This window comes from Aulostomus chinensis, chromosome 18, assembly GCF_037954235.1.
Source record: "Aulostomus chinensis isolate RoL2024-O1b breed Wild chromosome 18, RoL_Achi_v1.0, whole genome shotgun sequence".
Taxonomy (NCBI): Eukaryota; Metazoa; Chordata; class Actinopteri; order Syngnathiformes; family Aulostomidae; genus Aulostomus; species Aulostomus chinensis.
Window position 1 is genome coordinate 16,747,892 of NC_141337.1, and position 27,109 is coordinate 16,775,000.

The window sequence follows — 27,109 nt, forward strand, 5'->3', positions numbered from 1 at the left end:
GCTTTTGTACCAAGAAGCAACAAATGAAATGAAATGTGGTCTAATTGTGAAAAACACTACCAGCGGCCAGGCGCACAGCATAGGAACAGAATAGCTTCCATTTCAACTTGTGACTTTTGGAATCACTGTGTATATGTGATGTTTTTATCATGAACCAGTCAATAAGCCATTCAGATATTCTGAATGTGTTTTAGATCCATGCCAGTGGGCTGCACATGGGCTCATGAGAGGGATATTTAATTACCTTTCTCATTTGTTGCAGACAGCAGAACCTCATCTCTGCACCACATCCACACAAAATAACACACCAAGTTCTTACGGTCTATGTGGTTCTCCTCTTAAATATGTTGAGAGCAATTTCACTCGTAGTTTCTCACCTTTTGGGCTACAAAGTGAGGTCATTCATCTTCCTGCCACACCAGCGTAAAGACCAGGAGTGCAGAGGGAGGACAAATTTGTGTGTGTGTGTGTATTACTCACGTTGTAGGGACATAAATCTGTTAGTTTACTCATGTTATGGGGACTCGCATTCCTTAAGGGGACAAAACGCTCCATAAAACCCCATAATGTAAATCCTTCAATTTTAGGGTCAGGGTAAGGTTAGGGTAAGTCAATGTAATGTCCCCTACAGTAATGGAAACGTGTGTGTGTGTGTGTGTGTGTGTGTGTGTGTGTGCGCGCGCGTGTTTAAACGTTTCACAAAAACCCTTCACCAAGTTCTTTAGCCATCTCTGACCAAATATGACATGGATGTGCTCAACTGACCAGGAGTGTATCCAAAAATAAAAACACAGTATTTCTGGTTGCCACTAGATGGCGCTTTGATTTATATGTACCAAAATTAGATGGGTTTTTCCTTTGGCCCATTGGCTAGCCTTCCCCCATATTTGGAGAAAATTTGCTACATAGTTTTTGCATAGTCCTCCTTACCAACAAACAAACAAACCTCCTTGGCTGAAGTGATTACTATTCACTTCCCCAGCAGAAAAACACACAAACATACATCTTTCTGGAATATTCCAAAGAGATTTGTAGATTTTGTGATGATTTATTGCGCAGAAGATGATTTGAAACTGTTTGTCAGCTCACTGCTGCTCTGTCTTCATGCAGTGTGCGTCCCACGGCAGCTAATTGGTAGTTCTGTCGGTATGTCGGTGGTGTGGCGTCATGTGATTGATGAGATCGTGTGGGTTCAGGGCCTACAGTTGATAACACTACTATATCATTGTGTCTTCATCTTGACTCCATTCACCTCCACATACACACACATGCACACGCGCACACACAAAGTCCTACATAATACAAGTACATCCAGTATACCTTGTTTGACACTATTCTGTGCCTAACATTTGCCTCCTAGGAAGCATAGTAGTAGCAGCAGTAGTAGTGAACTAGAATAACATCATTTCTCAGTTTTTACCATGAAAGTGTCCATGCCAAAACATCAGCTGACGCCGCGACGACCTAAAAAATTCATTTGAAGTTCAAGGACAATTGGAGAACTGGCAATGGAAAAAACATCATTTTTCAGCAGATGTCCTCCTACAGCCCAGTCACACCAGAGACACTGCAACCTGGAGAAAACATTAGCGTACAGTAAGTTAGCGATCTGACACGCTACATCCTGGGTTCTTAGTCACGCTGCATTCATGTGTTCCTCGGATTGTCCCATTTCTTGAGGTGAGTTACGGTATTGATATGGATTGACATGAGCTAACTACTGCTACTATTTTCCAATTAAGATTTAAAAAATTCTGTTGGAATTTAAATTTTTTTTTTTTAATTTCTTCTGCTTTATTACATGAAAGCTTCATTCATAAATGGCCTTTTCTGAATCAACTACTCATTGCACGCAGGAAATCGCACGTGCTATGTGGCCGCTCCTCTTCTTGTTCATTACAAGGCAACTTGGCTAAACTTCTCAATAATTGTACAAACTCATTGATAAACACAAATATTAAGGCATCACAGTAAAAAACCAACAACAAATAGTCTCAAATGCAATTAACAAATGTAACATGATTATACTACATAAGTAATATTTCTCTCAAGAAGCCCAATATGCTGGTTAACTGAGGGTTAATCAGGTTATGGTAGGTTTTTACATGACTAGTACGAAATCAGAATTAATACAGGAACATGATGTGCATGTAAACTTGGTAACTGATCGCAATACATCAACTACTAAAATGAATCAGAAATAACGTTTGTTTTTGGCCTCATATCAACTTGGGCTCCAGATTTGCACTTCCATGTTCCCAGATGGAAACTCAGTTTTCCAATAATCCCACAGCTAAAAAAATGCAACATACTGTAATACTAAATTAGGAAGTCTTCATCCGCCGAGGCTGATTGTTTTCCAGGTATTAGTCGGACAGCGTTTGTTTCCAGGAAAACAGTGATAACACCAGCAAAAAGTATTTACAGAAGATTATCCCATCAACATAACAGTTAGTCACACTTGAGGGTGCGGTACTGCGATTCAGTGATGCTTGCAGCGTTTTCTGCGTCTCCCACACGAGAGCGTGAGGAAGCTCCGCCGAAGCTCTGAGGATTAATAGCACAGCATCTGAGCTGTAATTAAAATCAATTAGGATTCTCTCAGTTAGAACTCATGATGGCACGATTACACTGGCGCGCCTCCGCTGCAAGAGCCACCGTGATCTTACCCGCGCCTTTCGAAGCATTTGGAAGCCTCCCATCCTCATCACCATCATCATCACCATCATAATTGTCACTGGAGACTTGCCCGCTTTGCTAATATTGTGCCAGTCAATTTTTTATTATCCAGATTTTTTTTTCTCCTTTTAATCTGTGTTGTATAATCACTGCACCAAACAATTATGTAATAAAATATAAAAAGTTAATGTTGAAACACCCTGGAGGTTACTTTGTAATATTGCTACAGAAATCTGCAACCAGTGACAGATTGATTTTTCAACGAATTGACTACGATTTTTTTTTTTTTAAAGTCTGAGAACCTCACCAATTTTTGTTTCAGGTTGCTGTCAGAGATAAAAACCGCTATTACAGTATAAATTGCAGCACGCACGCACACACACACACACACACACACACAGTTGCACACTCACACTTGGCAACAATGAAACAGTCAATTTGTGTGTTCTATTTATACTGATGCCGTATCAACATTTCAATGTCAGCATGACGCAACACTGACACTGACCGAGGGAACCCTCTCAGACAGGAAGAGGAGAGAAGTGAAGTGAAACGAAGAGGAGTGAAGAGAGGAGAAGAGAAGAAAGAGGAAAATAGATTTTGATGTCTTGCCCTTGAGCTGGAGTGGAAACAATATAATACTCCCTGTGGGCTGCTGTGAAATAACACCAAGTCAATGGGAAACGACGGGGGAACTGAGATTCCTCATTTCTACAAGTCAGCCATGATAGTCCAAACACCACTCACCTGATCTGTCCACTCCTCCCTCTCTCCACTCATCTCTATTTCAATCCATCACCTTCAACCCTCCTCCTCCTCCTCCCCCCTCATCTTCCTCAGGAGCCCTCATGCCTGCCTGCCTGCCTGCCTGCCCCCTCTGCTCTCTAACCCCACATCACTTGTGATATCAACATGCTGAAGAGCTTTTATTTACTGATCATTAAATGTGGAGTTGTGTGTGGTGGGCACACGCTGTGCCAGTCACCATGTTGTGCCCTTATTATGTATCGAACCCATGTAGCATGTGCCTCTCTCTATAATGAGGTCACAGAGGACCAAAAAGACCCGACGATGGACAGATATTACAATCGTGTCAAGTACATATTCAGACGCCGCCTCTGACATCTATAGCTGGTCGAGAAGAGAGTGTGTCCATCACCTTTAGAGCACAAGGGATGTCTGTTCAAGTAGAACAAGCATGTGTTGTTATCAGCTCACGCCTCTACCAGAGAAAAACACCAGTAATTTCCAAACCTGTCTCTAAGGGAACCAATTTATAACACACAGGAACGTAGCAGCTGATCTATATTCTGAACTCATGTGAAAGCTCAGAAATATCCGCAAAACAACACTGGCAACTTATTTCCTACACAGAAATCTTATTATACACAGAAATTTGGTTTTGCTATAAAAGATATGCTTGTGGCAGACCGTTACATTTTTACGGGCAATCGACAGCATGCAATCAATTGCGGCTGAGCATTGAAAAGTCAGAAAGGACAACGAAAAAAAATAAAAGTAAGTTGGGTGCAGATCGCCGTGGCAGCAGACGTCAGCTTTAACACGCCGTACATTTCGAGGGTTATAACCTTTTTGTCCTGTGGTGCCACCTGTTGTGAAAAGACAGCCCTGATCATCCATTATCATGAAATGTTCATTCTTGTCTCCACACTGGAAGACTTTTCGACAAATTTAATGTTGAGCACAATGTAGCAATACATCCAGGAAGCATTCTTCTTTTTCTTCAGCGATTAGACAACTGTACCTTCTAAAAACTTCCACAATTCCCTCCAACCACTAAACTCAGCACAGTTCAGCAGCACCGGTAATGGAAAAGGTGTTAACTGTGAAGTGAAAAGGCACAAAACTCAGAGCAAAATAGCGAGAGAGAGAAAGAGAGAGAGGGGAAAAGAGACTTTGGGAGCTTCAGAGAGAAAATAAAGAAAGCAAAAAGATAGATGGGAGGAGTGTAGGGAGGAGAGAGCTGGTTTGTTGCTCAGAGAGCAAAAAAAAAAGCCCTTCAATACAGGAGATGGGCTGATGGCTGTTTTGCCCTTTGTTTTCTGACAGTCATTTATGGAGGCCTGGTTTTTAAACTAAGTCGTTAACTCCTAAAGATGATAAAAGCTACTGTGCTAACTAAAAAAACAAACAAAAAAAAAGACAACAATTGAACGTGAAATTAAGGACAAGTCTATGTAATCCACGCTGCGAAAACTAAAGTGAACTCAGTATTACCTGATGTGGACATTTGACATTATATGTCAACTAATTCTCAGAGTGGAATAACAAAATTGATCATTTGTCTTTGCCTCTCAAAATGAAGAGGCAGTTTTCTCTCCACAGGGCAACTACAACATTGATTATTTGTCAGTGCGTTCAGTGACGTGACCTTTAGACAAACACGTCTTGTTTCTGATCTGCCACCTCTGTGGTTAAGGTTAGGCATCAGAAATTAATTATTTAAGGTTGGACAAAGGTCACGCTTAAAAAAAAGAAAAGAAAAAAAAGTGTTGTTTGTGACATCGAAGTCTAAACACCCAAACCAAACCCTACGTCTCCTCCCTGAGCTGATGTGATGCTATTTATGCTTCTCCGGCAAGTTGAGCATCTAAAAATGAAACTGTTAATTGAATATGGCTGGCATGTGATATTTAATGACAATCATCATAACAAAATTGTTTCCCTGCTTAACTACTTGAGTGTGTGTTCCCGTGGTTCACAGTAAGCTTGTGTTAGCAGCCAGCTAGGTCAGCGTTCCTTGGAGGAATGTCTTATTTACTTCTGAATTATGTACACAAGCAGCACGGTACGGTAAGAAAATTTAAAAAAGAAAAGAAGGGAAGTCCCATCAGTAACTTTGTCTAGAGAAAACCACGATAGAAATATATTGGAGTTTTATCATCCGCATCACTGACTGCCACTTGCTGCTTTATTTTGTAGTTCTGCCCCTCTTGTGTTGACGTTGATCTCTTTTTTTCCTGACCTGCCTCAGCCTGATGTAGTTCTCCCGTGTCTCCTTACTGAGTAGCCTCAAGTGTGTGTGTAGGGTGTTTGTTCCACTTTCTGCCAGATCCTTGTCAGATTCGTTGGATGTTTGCTTATTGTCTTCCCATTGTTGTATATGTTTGCGGTCCCTGTGGACTCGTGCACCCATTAAGGTTGTCGTTCCCAGGTGAATCTCTGCGTTCGACAGTTCATGGAGATTCCTCCTGTCTGATTGTAGCGAGGTTTGCTCACCGCCGGGAGGATGCATCCAAGCTGGGTTCTTTCAGTTAGCCCTCTGCGAACTTAAATATGGACTAACTGAACTGTCGAGCCTCTCCAGATGGAGTCAGACCAAATCCATCAAGTTGTGATTGTGAAACAAGTCGTCCTGCGGGGATGTGAGACGCTCAAACCATGTAAGAACGGTTTTACAGCCAAAAGAGTAACAACAGAGGAGGCTCCAGTGAAGCCTTGATGACTTCATGTTCTGCAAATAACTTTAAAAAAACTGATGGTTTTCTTTTGCTGCCTTTTACTGTGACCTGCAGAAAGAGCAATAACCCATCTCCCTCGTTTGCGTCAAATACCTGAGAATACAAACGCATCCTGAGGTTGTTCAATTTGTGTAGAAGAACAAAGTTTTCATCATTACTTGCTCCTTGATAATGTCACAACCATAAATAGATGAGGAACACAACCAGGACAGCTCGAAAGCAGGAATTAATTTCAGTTTGAGGTGGATGGAAGGCCAGGAGAATGGTGGAAGAGAACCAGAAGTGATATCCCTGACACAGAGAGAGAGGACAGCAGACGTAGAATTGCAGAATAACAAGGAGACCAGTGGATTTAAGTGAGTTGTCTTTTTTCTGGCTTCTTGCAACAACACCATGTCTGACCCTGAGCTTTAGCACCAACACTCTGTCAGATCCCTTTTACCAATGTGTGTGATCGATCTAGAGATTGGAGAGGAGTTCGTGCCGTAGACATTAGCCCAGATTGTTTTTACTAAAAACAAGAGTTCAGAAGACCAGAACACAGATTTCTTTTGTACAGCATAAGTAGCAACTAAAGAATCGCCATGTTATTTCCACCCTTTATTTAACTCCACAAAAAGAGAGAGAATGTTAACGGTGTTCTGACGTTCCCTCTGGCATCTGTAATTCGGTCCAAGTGTTCCTGCGTTAGCTTTCACCCACAACATGATATTGATACATCCAGGGTATAGAAATAATTACATCATCGCCAGACACAAATCGTGATCGTTTTTTTTAGCCTGGAACTTCCAACACGCACAGTCTGAAGAAACACGGTGCATTGTGGGACGTAATAACAAGCTAGCTTGCTAATGTGTTCATACACTATCCGAACGTTGACGTGATGCAACGATGCACTGGAGTGTTTCTTCTCCTGTCAACTCCAGGTTGCTCATATGTCCTTTTTTCGACTCCGGTGTGAGCGCTGTCATCTCTCTTCACTGACATCTCCTTCCTCTCTCTTTCATCTCTCGCGGTGGAAAAGTCTAAATAAACAACCAAATAAAGGCACTTCAAAAGGCACTTCCACCCTGTTAACCAGGCCTCGATACTTCTCTGCTTAACACTTCCAAATGTCAGCAGCATGTTGACACGGAGATGTATAATTTTCTGCCAGATTTAACTTCAAAATTGTGATGAAGTGTTTGACTGAAGTGCATTTCTGCAGTAACTACGTGAATCTGATCACTGCGTCTTATTCTCCTTCAGCTCTCACACTTATATCAGAACCGTAAAACCTGCAACACAAAGCGATACTCCTAAACTCAGTCTTGACATCTATAACTTGTGTATTTTTTTTAAAAACAAAAACATTAAAAACTCTGTGAAAAAGGACTGAATGGGTACAAGTGCAATAAAGGTATGCACAACTGACAGAAACACGCACAGAGATGCATTTGATACTGTCTGTAGTTTGGATAAATGAGGACAGAGATCAAAACATATGGTTGTGTACGTGGGTCTCAGGTGGATGAAACTTTGGTCAATAAGGGAGTGACCACAGACTGAATTGTGGTGGTGGGCAACTACACACAAGCCACTGCAAAATATGGGTGGAGACCTGCGTAAATACAGTGTGTGTGTGTGTGTGTGTGTGTGTGTGATAAGTATATCCATTTCCATGTGCACAGAAGCGCTCAGTGTATTATAAACCATTTTTGACTGTACACATCACCTCTAAATCTGTTTGTCTCTCTCCATTTTTCTACGTAACTCGTAACATTCCTCTCCATGATGGTGAGCTTCCCAGCAGCGCAGCTTCTGCTGATGTCTCCTCCCATCAAATAGATTTATGGTCTTTTTTTCCCCTGAGCGCTTAAAGACCCTCTCCAGGTCGATGCTCCCTCTTCTCACATTTGCATTTACATGCATGTCTTCCAAACCTGTTCTCATATGTGTTTGCTTATCTCAACAGAATGTACGGTACAGTAAGTCTGTGAGGACGCACAAACATATATAAACTATACATTCTCCTTGTAGGCTGCACGGTGGTGCAGTGGTCAGCACTGTTGCCTCACAGCAAGAAGGTTCTGGGTTCGAGCCCCGGCTCCAGCACAGGATCTTTCTGTGTGAGTCTCCATGTTCTCCCCGTGTCTGCGTGGGTTCTCTCTGGTACTCCAGCTTCCTCCACAGTCCAAAGACATCAAGAGGGGACGAGGCTGACTGATACTCTAAATTGACTGTAGGTGTGACTGTGAGTGTGAATGGTTGTCTGTCTCTATGTGCTGGTCCTGTGATGGACTGGTGACCTGTCCAGGGTGAACCCTGCCTCTCACCCATAGCCGCTGGGATAGGCTCCAGCCCCCCCCCCGCGACCCTTCACAGGAATAAGCGGAAGAAAATGGATGGATGGATTCTCATTGAATATTTTCATTTATCTCAGTGGCAAGTTTAGCTTTGGGTGCAAAATAGACAGAATATCTAAAAATGTAAAGGCCAAATGTCCACTTTTTGCTCGAAATTCGAATATTCGTTCAAAGGAGGAGTGAAAAGTTCGCGTTCGGAACGCCTCAGAAAAATTTGAAATCGTTCCCTTCTTATACAGCAGAGGGCGCTCTAGAACTTCCATCAGCTTGACCTGTTGCAGCCCTTTAACAAGCACTAGAACAGGCTAATGTTTTGTGCCACAAATGGATGGCAGTAGTGAGCAGAGACAGGGACGTCACCAAAACGTATGAGAAGCAGCTTGTGGAGGAATATCAGGTTCTTCCTCGTGTGTTTGTCAGCTTCGTCAAAAGGCAGCGGTCTTGACGTGACTCGTCGTGCTCACTTGCTGACGTTAGCTTACCGTCGCATGGTGGTGGCGGGAAGTCCACGGCGAGCGGAGCAGCGCTGAGTTTTCCGCCTCGTTTTCTGCCTCGTTTTTGGGAACACTCAGCTTCAGCAGCAGTGTCACATGCTGATCCGCCTAACGCCCATGACTATCAACCTTAACCCAGTAAGTCACAGAGACACCAACGTGATTTTGCCGGTATTTAATATCGAAAATGTCCATATTGGGGTTCGGGTGGGGGTTTTAGTATTCAAATACATTTGACTGTATTGTGGTTAACTCTAACTTCAAATTGGGTTTTTAAAGGGACAGCCCAAGTCCACTTTGAATGAACTTTTATTCAAATCTAAAAAATAAATCCATCACCTTCCATCCTAGGGACCCAACTTAATGATGTCACATCTAATTGCCTTTAAGAAGACTATAAAATAGCTCTGTCATATTTCTGTATATTTGACTTGAACGATGGTGTGGCTTTTACTGTAAGATTCCTTTTAAAGAGGTAAAAAACAAACACACAAACAAATGAGAGACTTTTGAGCTCCCATAGTGATGGAGGAGCAAGGCGGATGTCAAGGTGTCTCCGCCTCTTTTTTGAATTCGATTTGTACAGAGATGAGAAATCTTGGATTGGTTGAAGTCCTGACACACCACAGTATTCTGAATGTGCTGCAGCCGTCAGAAGGAACATGTGGGTAGCCCAGTGAGAGGGATGATAGAACAGTCCAGGTGGGGGATCACGGGGGTTTGGACCAGAACTTGAGCTGATTTAGCACAAAGGACTTTGGACGTTTATGTGAAGGTTTATTTTATAATTCGGGCAGATCCAAATTGGGTGATGACGCTGAAGTTCTTGACAGTCTAACATTGCGTGCACACTGAGGAGACCCGTGGGTGTTATCAGAGCATCTTGTTATAGATACGTTGACCAGACCATCACTATTCCTTTAAATGTTTCCACCAAGATGGATCGGTAATTAATGGTAAGCCACTGTCTTAAAAAAGATCTACGTGTGTACATCAACAGAAACCAATAAGCCACTGGAAGAGAGAGACAGAAAGGCGGGTGTGGGGACTGAAGAAGAAGCCACAAGTGTGTCTGCTTGTGTGTGTGTGTGTGTGTGTGTGTGTGTGTGTGTGTGTGTGTGTGTGTGTGTGTGTGTGTGTGTAAGTGAATCAGAGGGCAGTTTGTCATGTTGCTGCTCCACAGCCCTGATCCGAGCTGACAGGTGAAGCTAAGCGCAGCTAAACAGCACACGTAACACAGAAGAAGAGAGAGAGAGAGAGAGAGAGAGAGAGAGAGAGAGGCAGTAGCGATAAGGGAGACCAATAGACAACAAAGAAGGGAGCAGGAGAGTGGAGGAGAAGGGGAAATAGGGATGGCTATAACATGTGAGAAATGGAGGGATGAGGAGATAGCGGTCAGAGTTAGAGAGCCATTAAAAGGAGAAAGAGGCGAGCGACGATGTGGAGAGGGAATAAAGACGATAGAAAGTGAGGGAGAGTGAATTTGAGCAAAACAGAGAGCTTGGGAAATGAAGGAATTGAGATTACTGGTGAGAAGATTGGTTAATTAGTATTTTATCAAAAGAGAGAACTCGCCAAGTAAATTTTTCAAATCACGGCTCCATTAATCTCCCACCACACCTCCCCCTTCCCTCCTCCTCCACTCCCTCTGAATTTGGACTGCCAGGATGTGCCATCGTTAACATGGGAATTGATTGAATATATAACATCTTTTAAAGTTGCCATCATTTAATGAGAAACATTGAATGTAAGTTTATTGCTTGCTGAAGTCATTACCACAGCCCATGGGTAATGTTTTTAAGCACAAGGCGGATCCTCAGACTTGATGGAGGGCTGTGTTATGGGACAAGGAGGAGATTTGGGGGCAAATCTGTTTCACAGTGGGCTGAGGTGGCCTTGGTGGAGGTGTGCACTCCTGGAGTGGGCTGAAGTTTGCGAATGGGAGACGGAACAGAACAGTAATGGAAGGCTAACTTAAATCAGCTACAGCCAGCTACCCACAGCATCCGAGACAAACCGTAGCATGCACATACACACGCGCATACACACATGCGGTGCACAACTGATCCATAATCACACACTCAGACATTTATTTGAAAATTATATTAAACCAAATGATAAACCTGCACTGGAAATTCTGCAACCAATGCTTTTTCTTTTTTTTATCTCTCTGTTGTTATTGTTGTTTGTTCGTTTGATTGTTTTTTGTTTTTTTTTGTTGGATTTTTGGTTTTTTTCTGCTACTGTTGTTGTTGTTTTTGTCCCCCCCCCCCCCGTCTTCCCTATCCTGTCCCTGTTTTCTCTTCCTATCCACTCCTGAGCCTCAGTCCGGTAGCTTTATCAATGAACCGATGCCATTCAAAATAAAGTTAAACACAGATGGCGATAGGAGGAGTTTATCAGATTCCTCCTTTGCAGAGTAAAACTGCTTCAGTACTACAAGGCACCAGGAACATGGATGCTGCTGAACAGGACAGGTTAAAAAAAAAAAGAAGAGGACTAACTTAAATAATTATGGTAGTTTTGCAGGGATGACGTGTTTTTTTTAGGCCACCTCTGAAGGTCTCGTCACCATGGGTTGTGGTAAACAAGCGAAATCAAATACTTTGTACAAGTAGTTTGCCTTTCAGGTGCTCTCAAATAGACGTCTTCAGTTCACAAAAGACTCTGCATCGACTTCTTTGTGTGTCCGAAAGTCAGGAAGCTGTGCACAAACGCACGTTTAATAATCAGCAGATACTTTAAGGACTTGCTTTTTATTTTTAACCTTATTTTGTTTTACTCTGTTTGCATCTTTCATCACAGTGACCCACAGTTAGGTTAGTTAGTTAGTTAGTTAGTTAGTCCATCTGCCCGCTTCGACCTGCACCACCCATTCCTGATGTGTGTGAGGTTCTGAGGACTCACATGAACTCGCTCTCACTGCTCTACTATGAAGGAGCTGCACGATGGACTTTGGACTTCAGTGTCACCATAACTAGTTGGAGCGAGATGCCTTTTAATATCCATGACAACCTCTGTCGGTTTATTAAGCCAGCTGTTAGTAGCTTTTAAGACTTCTTAAAGGCTTTAAAATTCACAAGTATGGTCTTAGTACAAATGACTGGACTTCAATGACTCATCAGAAAAATTAAGTAATGTGAGTGAAGACGTAAACTGATTGAAGGAACGCAAAGCGAGAAGGAAATAAATGGAGAGAGAGACAGGGGTGTGTGTATGTGTGTGTGTGTGTGTGTGTGTGTGTGTGTGAGTGTGAGTGTGTGTGGATAGGTGGGAGGGATTAGAAGTATCTGCCGGACAGGTGATAGATTCGTGTCACTGACGTATTCACCCTGCAAGGAAGCACTCACTCATGGGCAGAGAAAACCCACAGCAGACTTTTGTACATGTGCCGCTTTGAGAGGTGCTTATCCATTAGTATATTATACTGCATTGTCCCAGTGTCCTTGCTCTGTAGGTGTGTGTGTGTGTGTGTGTGTGTGTGTGTGTGTGTGTGTGTGCGCGCGCGCATGTGTGTCTGTGTGTGTATGAAGACTGTGACAAACTACATATTGCGGGGAGCTTTGACGTCTCTCTACAAGGCTGAACCTTGAGCTGAATGCGGTGTGAAGGGAGGATCTGCACACGTGTGAATGTGTTTTATGAGCTAAACACAGGTCGACAGCTGAGTCCCATTTCAGTTGCAAAGCTTCTTTTAAAGAATGCTTTCAGCTGCTTTATATTGCATCGCGACAAATATACAAATTGTGCCATGTTTCCATTTAAACAAACAGGAAGAGCAGAAGAGATGGCGAGGAAAAGTGACGAAGAGGAAGTGAAGCGAGGGAAGAGGAAGGACAGCAGAACACATGTATGACACAAGTCCATGTTGTTTATGTTAATTTCTCAAGAAATCCAGTATAATGTGAGTGTGTGTTCTTTTGGCCCAGTACTGAAGATCACAATCAGCCTATTTAGTACTGATATAAGAATCTGTGGATGACGTGACAGCCAGGCTCATTCTGGTTCACCCTGGAGATGAATTTGAAAGGTGGGGATTTTACTGTTAGCCTAAAGGCGCCAGTGCCAGCTCACTCAAAATCTGGTGACTGACCATTCCTGATCACGTCGCTCTTAATGCGTCCGTGGGCGTTCATTTTTATTCTTGGAATGACAACGATTGATTTTTAAGATGTCAAATCAGGGAGCCTCTGAGTCGTTTGGCAAAGTTAAGATGAAACCTTGAAATGACTCCAACATCTGGGACAAATAACTCATCCTTACTCACCTATCACCCAACACGGAGCGTCCTAAGAAAGGCCGAGAGTACAGTTCCCACTGTTGCTTTGTTTAGTTCTATTTTCAGAGCGGCAAATCATGCTGATAAACACAGAAGAGACATACTTGCACCGTCACACGCTCTCATCCTGCTGTTCACAAAAACCCCACACCTTCTCCATTTAAAAGATGCGGCCGTGTTACTTCTGCAAGATCGACTGTGCCTTTGCACTTTGTGCTCTGAAATCTAAATCATTTTGTCCAGAAAATGTGCAAGACCTCGATGTGCAAGACCTCACCGTGCGTACAACTGCACAGGTAAACTCAAAAATCAATTTTTAAGGCCAGGAAAGATGAATAAAATAACAAAGTTAGCATCCCCCCCCCCCTCTTTTTCCTGTTACAGAAATAAACACATTTTTTTGTCACCACTCACTTCTTCTTCCAATAATGATTGCATATCAAAGCAAAATATAGATTGCAGCATTCAAAATTTGATGAAACTGTCAGTCAGCAAAGATTAAAGTCTGGCGGGTAGAAGTGTTGGAATTTCAGAGTCTGTCCTGTAACCCACAGCCTTCCTTCAACAGATCAAAGGTACAGCCCTTCCAGTCAGTGTTTATAGAGCTGGGTTTGTTTTTTTTAATTCAATTTAGTTTTATATCCCGGCTGTACGGAGCTAAGGGAGCGTTTAATTTAACATTCTGATGACAAAAAAAAAAAAACCCAAACGTAAAGTGCTGCGAACCGTAAATCTGACACAATGTGAAAACCTGTGAATTTGTGCCCCAGTATGACATCATGCAGGGTGTCTAATCAAGCTGTTTGCACGTCCATTGATAGTTGACGTGGTGGGGCTGACCAGCTGCATCCCCTCAACCACAAATAGCAGCCATCTGGGAGACGGAGAGCTGCCACTTCCCGTCGCTCATGCAGACTGCATCCATAAATAACCAAATTATTATTTGACAATCCCGCATCCATCCTGTGGTGTTCTTTGAATTGTGTGTGTGTGTGTGTGTGTGTGTCTGGCCTTCCTGAGCAGAGCTCCCAGCAAGCTCCCAGCACCCTGTTTGAATGACCATACTGGCCTGCTAGCGCCATGTGTCCGTGCCTGGGGTTGTAAACCAAGGTCATTTAACGCTGCGGTTCACACAACGCTAACAAGCGCCACTACAGCCTGTCACAGAGCACTGATGACAGACTGCTGTGTAAAAAGTAATTCATCAAGGCTGCTCTGACCCTGACATGCACACCTACAGGTTGTGTACAGCAGCCATTCATGCATCCAAGAAAGAAGTGAGTTGATCTCTTTGTCCATGTGGATGCATGGATGGATGGATGGATGGATGGATGGAAGGAAGAGTGAGAGCTTTTAATTGCAACAGTGCTCGAATATATAGAAGATTTGCCTTAACCTTGTGAGAACTTGAAACATTCTCTACACTTTGGATTCCAATATTTAATCTGACGTATTAGAGGTCACATTAGCCAGCGGTTGTGCAATAATTCCCACAATGCTAAATGTTCCGCAGCTTTAAAGCTACAAATTTTTGGCACAAATTGTTATGGGAGAGTTGTGTCACATTGTTCCCGGAGGATTTTTGATAAAGTGTTGCCACAAAGCCTGTGTAATTTCTTCAGGGTAGGATGTCTGTTCTGAAATTAGTATATTCTGGAATTCTTATATTTATTTAAATGGAAAACAGAAATCTAGCTAAGTTTTCCATTCCAAGCAAATAATTAACAGTGAAAGATAAACATAGAAAACTGAGGTCAAAACGTCCTTAGCAGGTGCATCAAATCTCCTCTGCAAATGCAGACCCCTAAATGCCTCCACGTTGAGTGATTTGATCCGTTTCGACGGTAGTGAAGACGCTGGAAGACCAGATCAATATCTTTCTGTCTGTCTCTTTTTAAATGCGGATGGTGAGATCATTGCATCGTCACCGTCGCTGATCATCATCAGTAACGATGCTAAAGCCTTCAGTACATGACGGAGGCTGACAAATGTGTGTTTGTGTTTGTGTAGGTGTATTCATGTGTGGGTTATGTGTGCGTCACGCCGATGAATGTTTGAGAACAAAATCCCTTGAGGAGAATGAGTCTTTGTGTGTGTGCGCGCGCGCGCGTGTGTGTATTTTGTTGTTTCTAAAATAACGACGACCCAAAATAATGAGTGGAGGCAGTGACTCAGAGGGTGACATATGGTAATTTCTGTGACATCATCATCACCAACACCGCCACCTCAGATCCTGCCAGCAACGCATTCACAGGACTTCCAGAATGCCGGCTTATTATTTAGTCAGTATTTTATAGCTTTATCAGATGGACAGATGCAATCGTGGCGAAACCGTGAATCAAAAATCAGCTGGAATCTGTCACGTCGTCACTATCTTTGAGTGATGCTGATCTGACATCACGCAACTTGACGAGGATCTCTGAGACCAAGCAGCATACATTTAAGCTCCTTTTTAAGGACATGGAAACACACATGCTTCCGTGAATAAAGTATACAAACACGTTATCATCAAAATCCAAAATCCTATCCGTATGAATCCATGTCACGTCCTGGAGCTTAAAGGGATATTTCACCCAAACGCGCACCCTCCGACAGGTGGAAGGTCAAGTTAGGTTTTTTTTTTAAATTCACATAACCCTGCTGGAGAAGCTGTTGCAGTATCTCTCAAACAACTGAAGAATATGTGAAAACATTCCGTTCTGAAAATTTCCATAGCATTTGGCAGTCGACTGGCCTTTGCAAATATTTTGGCTTCGCATGTTTTACAAATTGTGAGCTTGATCCTGAATTTCCACCGGGCTGCGATGCAGATCACTTCAGTGCTCCACACGGCTGCAGTTTCCAGCTGCCCGCTGGCTTTGTTAACCTGCTCGGATTCTTCTGATTCGGGCGTCGTCTCTTGCATTATGTGTCTCTATCTTGTGTATTTAGAGTACGTCTTTATATTTTGTCCTTTTCAGAACTGTTTTTGCAATCGGGAGCCTGCACATGGTGTTTTATTTTGAAAATTGACGATGTAATATGCCGTTCATGGGAAGATTTTCTTGTCTAGCTCAATCTGCTCTGTGCTATTTGACAACCGTCCATCTAATATAGACTCTCTACTCCCAACAATGCGGCGTACAACAAGTGACTGGTTAGGAATTTGAAAGAGGTGACACTGACACTAGTTATGGTCAAGCTGCAAACGCTGGAACTTGCTGATTCTGGTCCTTGGCCAGGCAATCGATGCATCCCTGGAAATGGAAGCAGGAACTGTATGAGTTGTTGCTCTGTGTTTGTGGTTCACGTTCTCCCATCACAAATATTTTAGAGCCCAAATTCTTTTTTCATCCTATAGACTTGACTTGTGGTCTAAACACGTATTTTAACGGGCATATTTGTCTTTGCAAATATAATTAGGTCATCATTTGTTCCAAAGGAAAACAATGTAGTGAAATGAATCTCTCCCTGTGTACGTCCGCACGCATGCAAACACACACACACACACACACACACACACGTGTGTGTGTGTGTGTGTGGGGATGAGGAGACTGCGCATGAACACAAACAAGCCCTGGCATGGCAGGAGCTCAGCCATGCCAAGGGACATTATTTGGCAGCTGTCAGCTCTAATAGGAGAATAGCAGGGTGGGAGACATATCCAGGCTCTGTACCAAGCCTACAAGGGTGCACTTTCTGGCAGTGGCAGAAATGTGTGTGTGCGCTCTGTGCATGCATGCTTAGGTGTCGCGGGGATGGGTGTATCAGACTCCTCCTGAGATAAGGCGTGCTACCTCCTGCGCTACGAGAGTGTCCATTTAACCTGCTATCTACTTGTAGTAATCTGAACTTGCTTGTTTGTTTGTTTGTGTGTGTGTGTGTGTGTTTACTTCCTCCCTGACTGCAGTGAGGAGGAAAGTGCTGTGAATTACACATGAAGAGGGACTTCAAGTATTGGCTTTATCATTTTCAAGCACTACAAGACTAGGAGGCATACACACACACAGACACACACAGCATGCCATATGTGAAATTCTTCCTCTGCCGTCATATTTCCAAAGGCTTCACTTTCTGATTTAATTCAGAGGCAACACTTAAGGAACAATGCCAATAAACTCCGGCTTCATTTACATAACAATCTTTGGAATAAGGCTGGTAGAGCACAGAAATCCTTTCATCACATTGCCAGTGAAGTATTTTCCAAACCGCTTTTGCTTCATGAAAAGAAAACAATCACTCAAATCATTGGTGAGAACCACACTCGCACGTGCGTGCACACACACACACATGCACGCACGCACACACGCACGCACACACACACCAAATGTAACCTTTCTAAATTACCACCCACGAGAATTAAAGTGAGTCACTCCTATGTGGCTTTAATTAACTCCCTCTAGACAAACCTGCAGGTAGGTGACGCTGTGTGTTTGTGTGCACTTAAATGTTCGTGTAGGTTGGTAGCAACATTACAGACGATTATACGCCATCGCTGTTTGAAAACAACAGGGTGGTTTCTCCATCTCTGTGTTCAGCTCCACGCTCGGTTACAGACCCCTGGATTCGTCTGTGGGGAGGCGTGTACTATACGCTAACCCGCTGTGACAGTGAAGAGTGATTCAGCTACAAAACGCTGCATTATAGACCCCCGGGAGTCTATGTGTTTGAGTGTGTGTAGAGAACAATACCGAATGTCTTATTAAATGACCGTGGGGTGCTTTTCTCACTTTATTTTTAGCATCAAATGCTCTTTGACAATTGAAAACAATAGTGCACATGGAGTTATACAACCCGGACCAGGCAAGGTTGTGGTGTTGCTGCACAGATTTGTTTTGCCTTTGACTCCTTAACCCTGTTTGATCAACATTTTAACAACGAAAACATGTTTCTCTCTCACCAAGGAGAGAGAAAATGTGTTTTTACCGAAATGAGAGCTGAGAGAGAGAGAGAGAGAGAGAGAGAGAGAGAGAGAGAGAGAAGTGTAAGTGAATGAATTAGTCATGCTGGACTCTTAATCACCCTTTTTTTTGGTCATGTCATAACAACAGGACTATAAGAGCTTACATAAGCTCATAAAGTTAGCATTTAGCAGAGCCGCTCAACTGGTGCTGGAGCAGAGCAGCATTCAAGGGCACATTTGCAGTCACTGTAGAGAGAATTTCAAATGTTACCCTTTGGGGTCTTTTTTTTTTTCATTTTCTCATTGTACTGGAGCCTCAGATCTCTTACTCTTTAAAAAGAAATTAGAAAGTCAGTTCTGGATGATAAAGGTTTAAAATATGTATGCTACTCTAATGACATGTAAGGGGTTATAGGAAAAGTAAAATTGAGTTTGAACTTTTTATTTTATTCATTACAAAAGTAAGACCCTGCATAGATCTTTTTATGGAAATATTGATCAAAGTATTAACTGAGTGCTTTTCCCATTATTTATTGCAAGAAAGAGCTGAGAGGGTCCACATAAAACACCACCAACTATACCACTTTCATGAGTATTCATAATGAGAGTCCCTAAATGTGTTCAGAGATGTAACAACAGTGACATCACCTCCTGGTTCGTGGACTTGCACAAATTTGGTATTTTGCCATCTTGGCTTTTTGTCTCTGGCAAACTGATTGCAACTGGACAAAATTGTGGCATGGGAAAGGAGAAAGGTGAGAGGTCGAAGCAATTGTGACTTGTCAATCACAAGGCAGTAAGGCCCTTAAGTGTACTCTTTGAACATCGTGCTGCACTGAAACATAAAACAAGCTTTTGAGATTATAAACTTGAAAAAATATTTATTCAGGATACACTGATACCATTTTTCCAGACCATGTGTGAGTACTTGAATTGGAATACTTGCTAATACAGAGTACCAACCCATCCATCCATCCATTCTCTACCTCTTATCCTGTTAAGGGTCACGGGGGGGCTGGAGCCTATCCCAGCAGCCTTCAGGTGAGAAGCAGGGTTCGAATCCAAAACCTTCTTGCTGTGAGGCAACAGTGCTAACCACTGCACCACTGTCATGCCCTAGAGTACCAATACAAGTACTTCATAATGCAATTAGAGTTTTTACAATTACTTTGAAAATGTGTTTATTATCAGCAGATGTCATTCACTTTCTGGATAACAAATTTTAAATGTAAACGTATCACTGCCACACATTTCACAAAATGTAGCCTCAGTTCTGACTGTAACAAAGCTTCATTATTACATCGTCTCTTGCTTCTCTAGCATTTGCTGTAAAGTTAATTATTTACATCTTCCATAAAACATTGAAGTCAGCGTTGTGTTGGTTCTTCAGATCTTCATGGTTTGTGTTGAGGCAGCTAGTTTTTCGCCCCTAGTCTTGACAACGTTTGCGGAGCGTAGTTTGGAGACTGTTTTACCTTTTTAATATGTTCACGCTGCCATAACGTGGTATCAGTTGGGGTGTCTTTGGATTCCTTTTGTGAGTATGAGTAAGTGCAAACAGCATCAGACCCCTTAGCCACCCTGTGCCTAGCTCAACATCTTGCCAGGGACAAGGACTACAGTTGAAAATTAGCCTGTTGGCTAAGACTGGCACATTTACAGAAATGTTGATGAATGTGCAGTGTCCTTTAAACAAATGAAATGAAACGGTACCTGTTATTAGGGATGCATCAATACCAATACTGATATGTATTAAATGACAAATAGGATAATTGTTTCTCAAGTCGTCTGTTCAAGAGCAGCCGGATAGCGCAGCAGTCTTTTGCATTGCCTACCAACGCAGGGGGCCAATGGATGGTTTCCCCTGGTGCCTCTGGCTTAGCTGGGTTTCCTCACAGCAATACTTAGCCATGCCTGCAGGGGGAAAGCAGGATGACAGTATGTGTCCTGGTCCCTGCACTTCCACCTCCTGTTTTCAGTCAGGGCACCTGCTCAAATGGAGGAGGTGATGACTTTAGTTGTTAAAAAAAAATAGCCGATAACTCCCCATGCGATGGAGGTTGCGCATGGTAGTCTGTGGCTATACAATTTGATTGCTTTTTATCACCTCTACTGGCAAGTCAAGAAGCAGGCGTCCAAAAGAAAGAGGTATTATTATTAAAATATCTATGAGATTGTTAATTTAAAAGGGCAGTTTAAGTCTGGTGCGTGCTTATCTTTCTCTTCTGCTTTAGTCTGTTTAATATTGGAGGCGGAAAATTAACATTTTTGAATAGTCACAGTCTTATCAAGTGGTACATGCTTCAGCCGCGAAAAGGTTCATGCTACATCCCAGCACAGTTTTCACAGGCTAATCGTTTTGTACTATAAATGTGTGAATGATCACTAATTGCGGCCGAGTGAAAAGATTCCACAATGGTAGATGACTGACTCCATTTCTAGCAATTACCACGCTTATTAAACTGCTTCAGTGGAAAACACTCTCATGCCAAGTGCTCATGAGGACATTTCCATTTGTTATTAGTTTGAACAGCTCCATGGCTTCTGGCTTTTCTCAACTTATTATGTTTTATTAAATAAAACAACAGTCTTGGGGATACTAGAAGTGGCACATCGTGTTTTGTGTTTTTTTAACCGTCATATTTACAAGATTCAAATGGGACAAAACCCTGTCAGATTGCCCGGAGATGTTTTCCAGAAGTTCCAGTAACCCTCAGGTGGTTCAGACACTGTGTGGTGGATATTTATCATCCTCTACTAAACGTTGCCTGGCTTTTATTTTTGGGGAATGTTGACATTTTTCAAAGAATAGCAGTGTCTTTGCGCTACAGTGGATGTGAGCTACAAAAATTGACAAAGATGGACATTCAGGCAAAACGAGCCATCACTGATAGCACAGATATCATCCATCATGTAGGTCGAACCCAGAAAGGTCAAAATGAGCTACAACTCATCAAGGCACCACTGGTAGGGAGGCAACAAATGAAAGCACATCAATGGAATCAGGCTATTCTCACTCAATGTTCGTGTTCATTATCTACGAAAACTCAGTACTCACATACTGTATCATCCATTGATCCTCAAACTGTGGTACCCCTGGTGAGCCCCCTCCAGTGGTACGTGGAGGAATCCAAGAACTATTTTTTTGAAAATGAAACATGTCAAAAACTTAAAAAAAAAAAATATTATTAAAACTGTAAAACTTTAGAATTTTTTTAAAAATGTTAAAGCTCAGCCTGTAATATTTTTGTGGCAGAATGCTACCGTTCATTCACGTCACGCCAAGCACAGCCACGGCACAACGCACTTGCTCCTGCTAATGTTAGCAACAAACAACGCAAGATGGTAAGGAGCCATGACTCAAGAAACCTCCAATCTGGATTCAGTTGGAGAGAGGAAGATCCGAAGCTCGAAGTATGTGGTGAAGTTGTCAGCAATGACTCCATTCAACCAGCAAACCTCAGACAACATCTTTTAACTAAACACTCAGGGCTGAAAGACAAATTGCTGGACTTTTCCCTGAGTAGCGCAATGCAGTGAAGCAGTCCAGGTCCATGATTCAAACAAGCGCTACGCCAGTTACACACAGACTTCTGGCAGGAGGGAAGAGTAGATCACAACAATGGTGATGAAGGAAAAGATGATTGTGGCAGTGTTCAGCCTGAACCCTGGAAACCCTCTTGAACAAGACCTCAAGTTACTTGAATTCCTCCACCTGGGGCAGGGTCTCATCCCTGACCCGAAGATGGCACTCCACCCTTTTCTGTGCGAGAACCATGGACTTGGACTTGGAGTTGCTGATTTCATCCTGGCCGCTTCACACTCGGCTGCAAACCAATCTAGCAAGAACTGGAGGTCATGGCCCAATGAAGCCAGTAGGACCACAGCGTCCGCAAAAGCAGAGATCCAATCCTGCAACCACCAAACCAGATCCCATAAATATTCTGACTGCGCTTAGAGATTCTGTCCATAAATGTTATGAACCAAATCAGTGACAAAGGGCAGCCCTGGTGGAGTCCAACCCTCATGGAAACGAATCTGACTTACTGCAATGTGGACCACGCTCTGGCACTGGTCACACAGGGAGCGAACCGCCCGAATCAGGCAGTCATGTAACCCATACTCCCGGAACAACCCCCACAAGAATCTTCGAGGGACACGGTCAAATGCTTTCTCCCAAGTCCACAAAACACATATAGACTGGTTGGGCAAACTCCCGTGCACCCTCAAGGATCCTGCCAAGAGTGTAGAACTGATCCACAATTCCACAACCAGGACGAAAACCACACTTCTCCTAATAGATCCAAGGTTCAACTGTTCGATGCACCCTCCTCTCCAGATCCCCCCAAAAAGACCTTACCAGGAAGGGTGAGAAGTGTGATCCCACAATAGTTGGAACACATCCTCCGGTCCCCTTTTTTAAACAGGGAACTGCCACCCCAGTTTGCCAATCCAGAGGCACCACCCCCGATCTCCACATGATGCTGTAGCATTATGTCAACCAAGACAGCTCAACAGCATCCTGGGCCTTGAGGAACTCCGAGCAGATCTCATCGACCACCTGGGCCCTGCCACCAGGGAGCTTTTTGACCACCTCGGCAACCTCAGCCCAAAAGAAAGGAGTCCACCATAGAGTCCCCAGGCACTGCTTCCTGCACCAAATGCCTTGCTGAGCCAGCGGAGGAGTGCTTCCTCACAGATGGCCTTCAGGACACCTCTGAAATTCTGTTTATTTATTGATCTTGAAACATGCAAGATACATGTTTTTATCTCTCATCTTTTGGCTCCCTGACTGTATCTGACATCCCCCTTGGGAGAGTGATGAGGGAGATAATCATCTCAGCAGTTTGGTCCAAAATGACTTGACACATTTGTTTTTGAAAAGAAAAAAGAGCATTTTAAAACTAGAGAGCAAGTACCCTCGCTAAGGCAAGCATTTAGCCCTTGGCACTTTATACTCTGGTCCTAATTAAACTGCATCCCCTGCACATGTTGCAGTTTCAAGCTTTTTATAGAATGACAGGAAGGTGAAATCTGATAATGTAAGTATTTTGCATGAGGGAACAGAATAGTGTGTGTACTGTGGTGCAAGTATCACTTCCGATGTCAAGGTGGCACTAGAGAGCTCAAATTTGTAATGTAAATGATGTTGCTGTCCATCAGATGAAGACAACATGGTGTAATTAGGATGTAACTCAAATGATGTTTGTTTTATCAGGCTCCTTTAACCACTAGCTGGCGTTCTAACTGACTTCAATACAGCTTGTAGGTGTCATAAGGCCAGAGTTCTCATCAAACCTGGGAAATTTGGAAAAGATGCGACCAGTCCAGGACAGTTTGTTATAAAACATCAAACTGTACAGTTTGGACTACCAGAATTTTCTGCCTTGCCTCACAGATACAGTTTAAAAAAAAACTCTCGGTCTTCACAGTCACCCATCACCAAGTTCTTCAAGTGTTTCTTACCAAATTTGAGATGAACCAACTAGTAAGAAGACACCATCCATTGTCATCTTCCGCTTATTCTTACACATTAAGGGTCGCAGGGGGGCTGGAGCCTATCCCAGCGTCAACGGGCGAGAGGCGGAGTTCACCCTGGACAGGTCGCCAGTCCATCACAGGGCCAACATAGAGAGACGAACAACCATTCACACTCACAGTCACACCTACGGTCAATTTAGAGTATCAGTCAGCCTAGACCCCAATTGCATGTTTTTGGATGGTGGGAAGAAGCCGGAGTACCAGAGAGAACCCACGCAGACACGAGGAGAACATGCAAACTCCACACAGAAAGATCCCGTGCCCGAGCTGGGACTCGAACCCGGAACCTTCTTGCTGTGAGGCCACAGTGCTAACCACTGCACCACCGTGCAGCCTAAGAGGACACCAATGTGTAAAATAAAACAAAACAAAAAACCATGTGTGTATCCTGTTGCAGTAGTTTTTATGTAATCCAGATGAGAGTCGGACGAACACAGGTAAAATTGTGACCTCACTGGCAACAGTTAGAAAGATGTCAGGAGCCTGGACATGAGTGAATCTACAGTTTTCCGTTATCTTCATTCACATCGGCTCGAGTGTTTTTTTGAAGTGCGGCTTGTGAGTACTTCCAGCTTCCCTCCTTATCATGAAAGAGCCAGATTTCTCTCAGCATGCGAACTGGGAGGATGCTATTCTGATCTGGGGTTCACACACACTATTCTTTTTGAAGTGGTGCATTCTTCCAAATTTCAGGTATTTGACCATATTACCGTTACCTCTTGCAAAATAAGCTGCTTATTTACCAGCTATAATGAGGAAATAATTAGCAGGGTATGTGTTTATGTGTTCCTCTGAGGCAGCACGGTGGTACAGTGGTCAGCACTGTTGCCTCGGGTTTCGGGTTCGAGTCCAGGCTCAGGCACAGCGTCTGTCTGTGTGGGGTCTCCATGGTCTCCCTGTTCCTGCGTGGGTTCTCTCTGGTACTCCAGCTTCCTCCCACAGTCCAAAGACATCAAGAGGGGACGAGGCTGATTGATACTCTAAATTGACTGTAGGTGTGACTGTGAGTGTGAATGGTTGTTTGTCTATGTGTTGGCCCTGCGATGGACTGGTGATCTGTCCAGGGTGAACCTCACCTCTCACACGAAGGCAGCTGGGTCTAGGGGCTGGCTCCAGCCCCCCCACCCCGCACGACTCTTAACAGGATAATTGGAAGAAAATGGATGGATGTGTTCCTCTAACCTACACCACTATGTTTAAGTTAAGAATATTTCAGGTGATATCAACCAAATGATTTTTAGAATTCTTTTTTTTTTTTGTTGTATTTGCTTGCAGTATTTCCTGCATTCATGTGAGTGCCTGTAAAAGGCCGTGATGTCCTCATATCACTACGTATCATTCTGAGAGTGTTAGCTGGAATAGTTTATGTGACAAATCCCTCTGGGAGGGGGAGAGAATACAAAACCGGGAAGAGAGAGGGAGACAGAGAGAGAAAGAGAGAGAGAAAGGCAAAAAATAGAAATTGGGCCAAAGGGTGAGAGGCTGAGACAGACCAGAACCTGTGGAGAGAGAGCATGCAGAGTCAAAATAGAAAGAGGAAGTGATACAGTGAAAGGCTCATAGCGATGAAAATGAAGCAGGGGAAGAGATGAGGGGGGTAAAATCAGATGTGGAAAGTTGAGATGATAAGACAGATAGGATTAGAGGAGCAGGGGAGGAAAGGGAAGATGTTTCTGGGGAGATAGAGGGTGTAGAGAACAACAACAAGCGCTCTTAAGCATTCTGGAGGGGATGAAAATAAGAGAGACGGGTGGGGGAGTGACAGAGATGGCGACTCAGCTTCCTTTATTACCATGGAGAGTGAGAGCGGGGAAAGACAAACGATGTAATGGAATGGAAGTGGACGGGTATTAATGAGATGAAAGAGGATTGGCTAGCAGGAAGAAAATGCAGAGTGAGATCAGACTGTTTCTGCACAAGGGCGCATACGTGTGTGTGTGTGTGTGTGTGTTTTATCGGCGTAGTCAAACAAATAAATTCCTTTTTACAATCTTCGTACATATGTTTTCCAGCGATGTTGTTCCCAGCAATAATTTATTCTGGATGAGAGGTGCTGCTAAACTGTTTGTTTGTAGCACACACACGGTCACAACTGGGAGTCTCCCAGTACAGCCACAAATGATTACTGGTCACTGTGCAGAAGAAGTAAATAATTAGACAATATGAGAAGTGCAATCCAGTCACAAGGAAGACCTGAAGCGAATGTGTATGTAAAACCCAAAAAGTATATTTTGCCTATCCAGTACTCACAAAAAATATCTTGAGTTCATGAAGACATTTTTGCTCCGGCGTGTTTTTGACTCCACAAGGCAGAAGGAGCCAGCCACGTTTATTTAGCTTGAAGCTAGCGGCAATAAGAACAGCAGGACTGGGGAAACTACCATTTTTCAAGCACGTTCCATGACAATAACACTTCAGATTCAGCATTACATGAACAAGTATGAGTGAGTTGGTTCAACTGAATGTGCTAGCGGGTTGCATTCAGCGCCAGCACCGAGCTGGAAGGGTTCAAATTTGTGCGTTTTAAAGGTGTAATTGGTAAACCGTCTCTGCGTGCTCCAGCCACACAGGGGCAGTACTACACTAAATTGTGATACATTCCCAACATACTCACACAATTATGTCATGTAGTTTCGGCCAATACTACATGCGACATTACTGAAGTGTACTTTTGACATAACTTTAGTGTGGTATCGATGAGTATATAATCATACTAACAGCCACGTTCATTGTCTTTATCAAGTCAGTATTGAAGTAACGTTAGCATAGTTCAGTTAGTTGGTTAGAAAGCTGTGCTGTCTAATTGGAAACGGTCTTCCGTTGTTTTCATTCTGAGAAAGATGATGAATTTAGACCAACTCTGCAGAGACGGGGAGGAGCGACAGCCGGCAGGAGATCAGCTCGGGGAAGAGGGGGAGCTCAGGGGAGCTCGGGGGAGGGGGCAGTCACTGCAGCATCGCAAGAAGACCAGCGGCAACGAGTCGAACCTGATAAAAGCTCTTTCCTGTGAGATTTATCCATTGTGTTTGGGTTAGCAACATACATACATGTACACCAGCTATCAATATAACAACAGCGAAGCTTGTCGTAGTGGCTCCATCCACCCCGGCAACTTCTTGGTCCTGCAGGCGGCTGCATACCAGAGGCTACAGTGAGTCAGTATCGACATCTAGTGGAGGAAGGCATTTCCAGAAAGTATCGGCCAAACCTGAGTGTTTAGCAGCCAGTGTCTCTGCAGTGCCATACATGGGCAACTTCGGCAGGCCATTGAAGCTTGTTTCTTTTCTTCTTTTACTTTCTTTTTTTTAACAATTCCTTATAGCCTCTCTAAATTGCATCTTTAAGCTAAAATCAAAGTGTTTTTCGATTACCGGACACGCAGGCTGATAAAGACGACATGGATTATC

At 43.3% G+C, this 27,109-nt stretch overlaps 1 protein-coding gene across 3 annotated transcripts in view; it reads left to right on the top strand.

Moving 5' to 3' along the window:
* Positions 1-27,109, top strand: part of LOC147245438 (protein shisa-8) — a 131,231-nt gene that overhangs the window by 35,690 nt on the left and 68,432 nt on the right. The window lies entirely within an intron of this gene.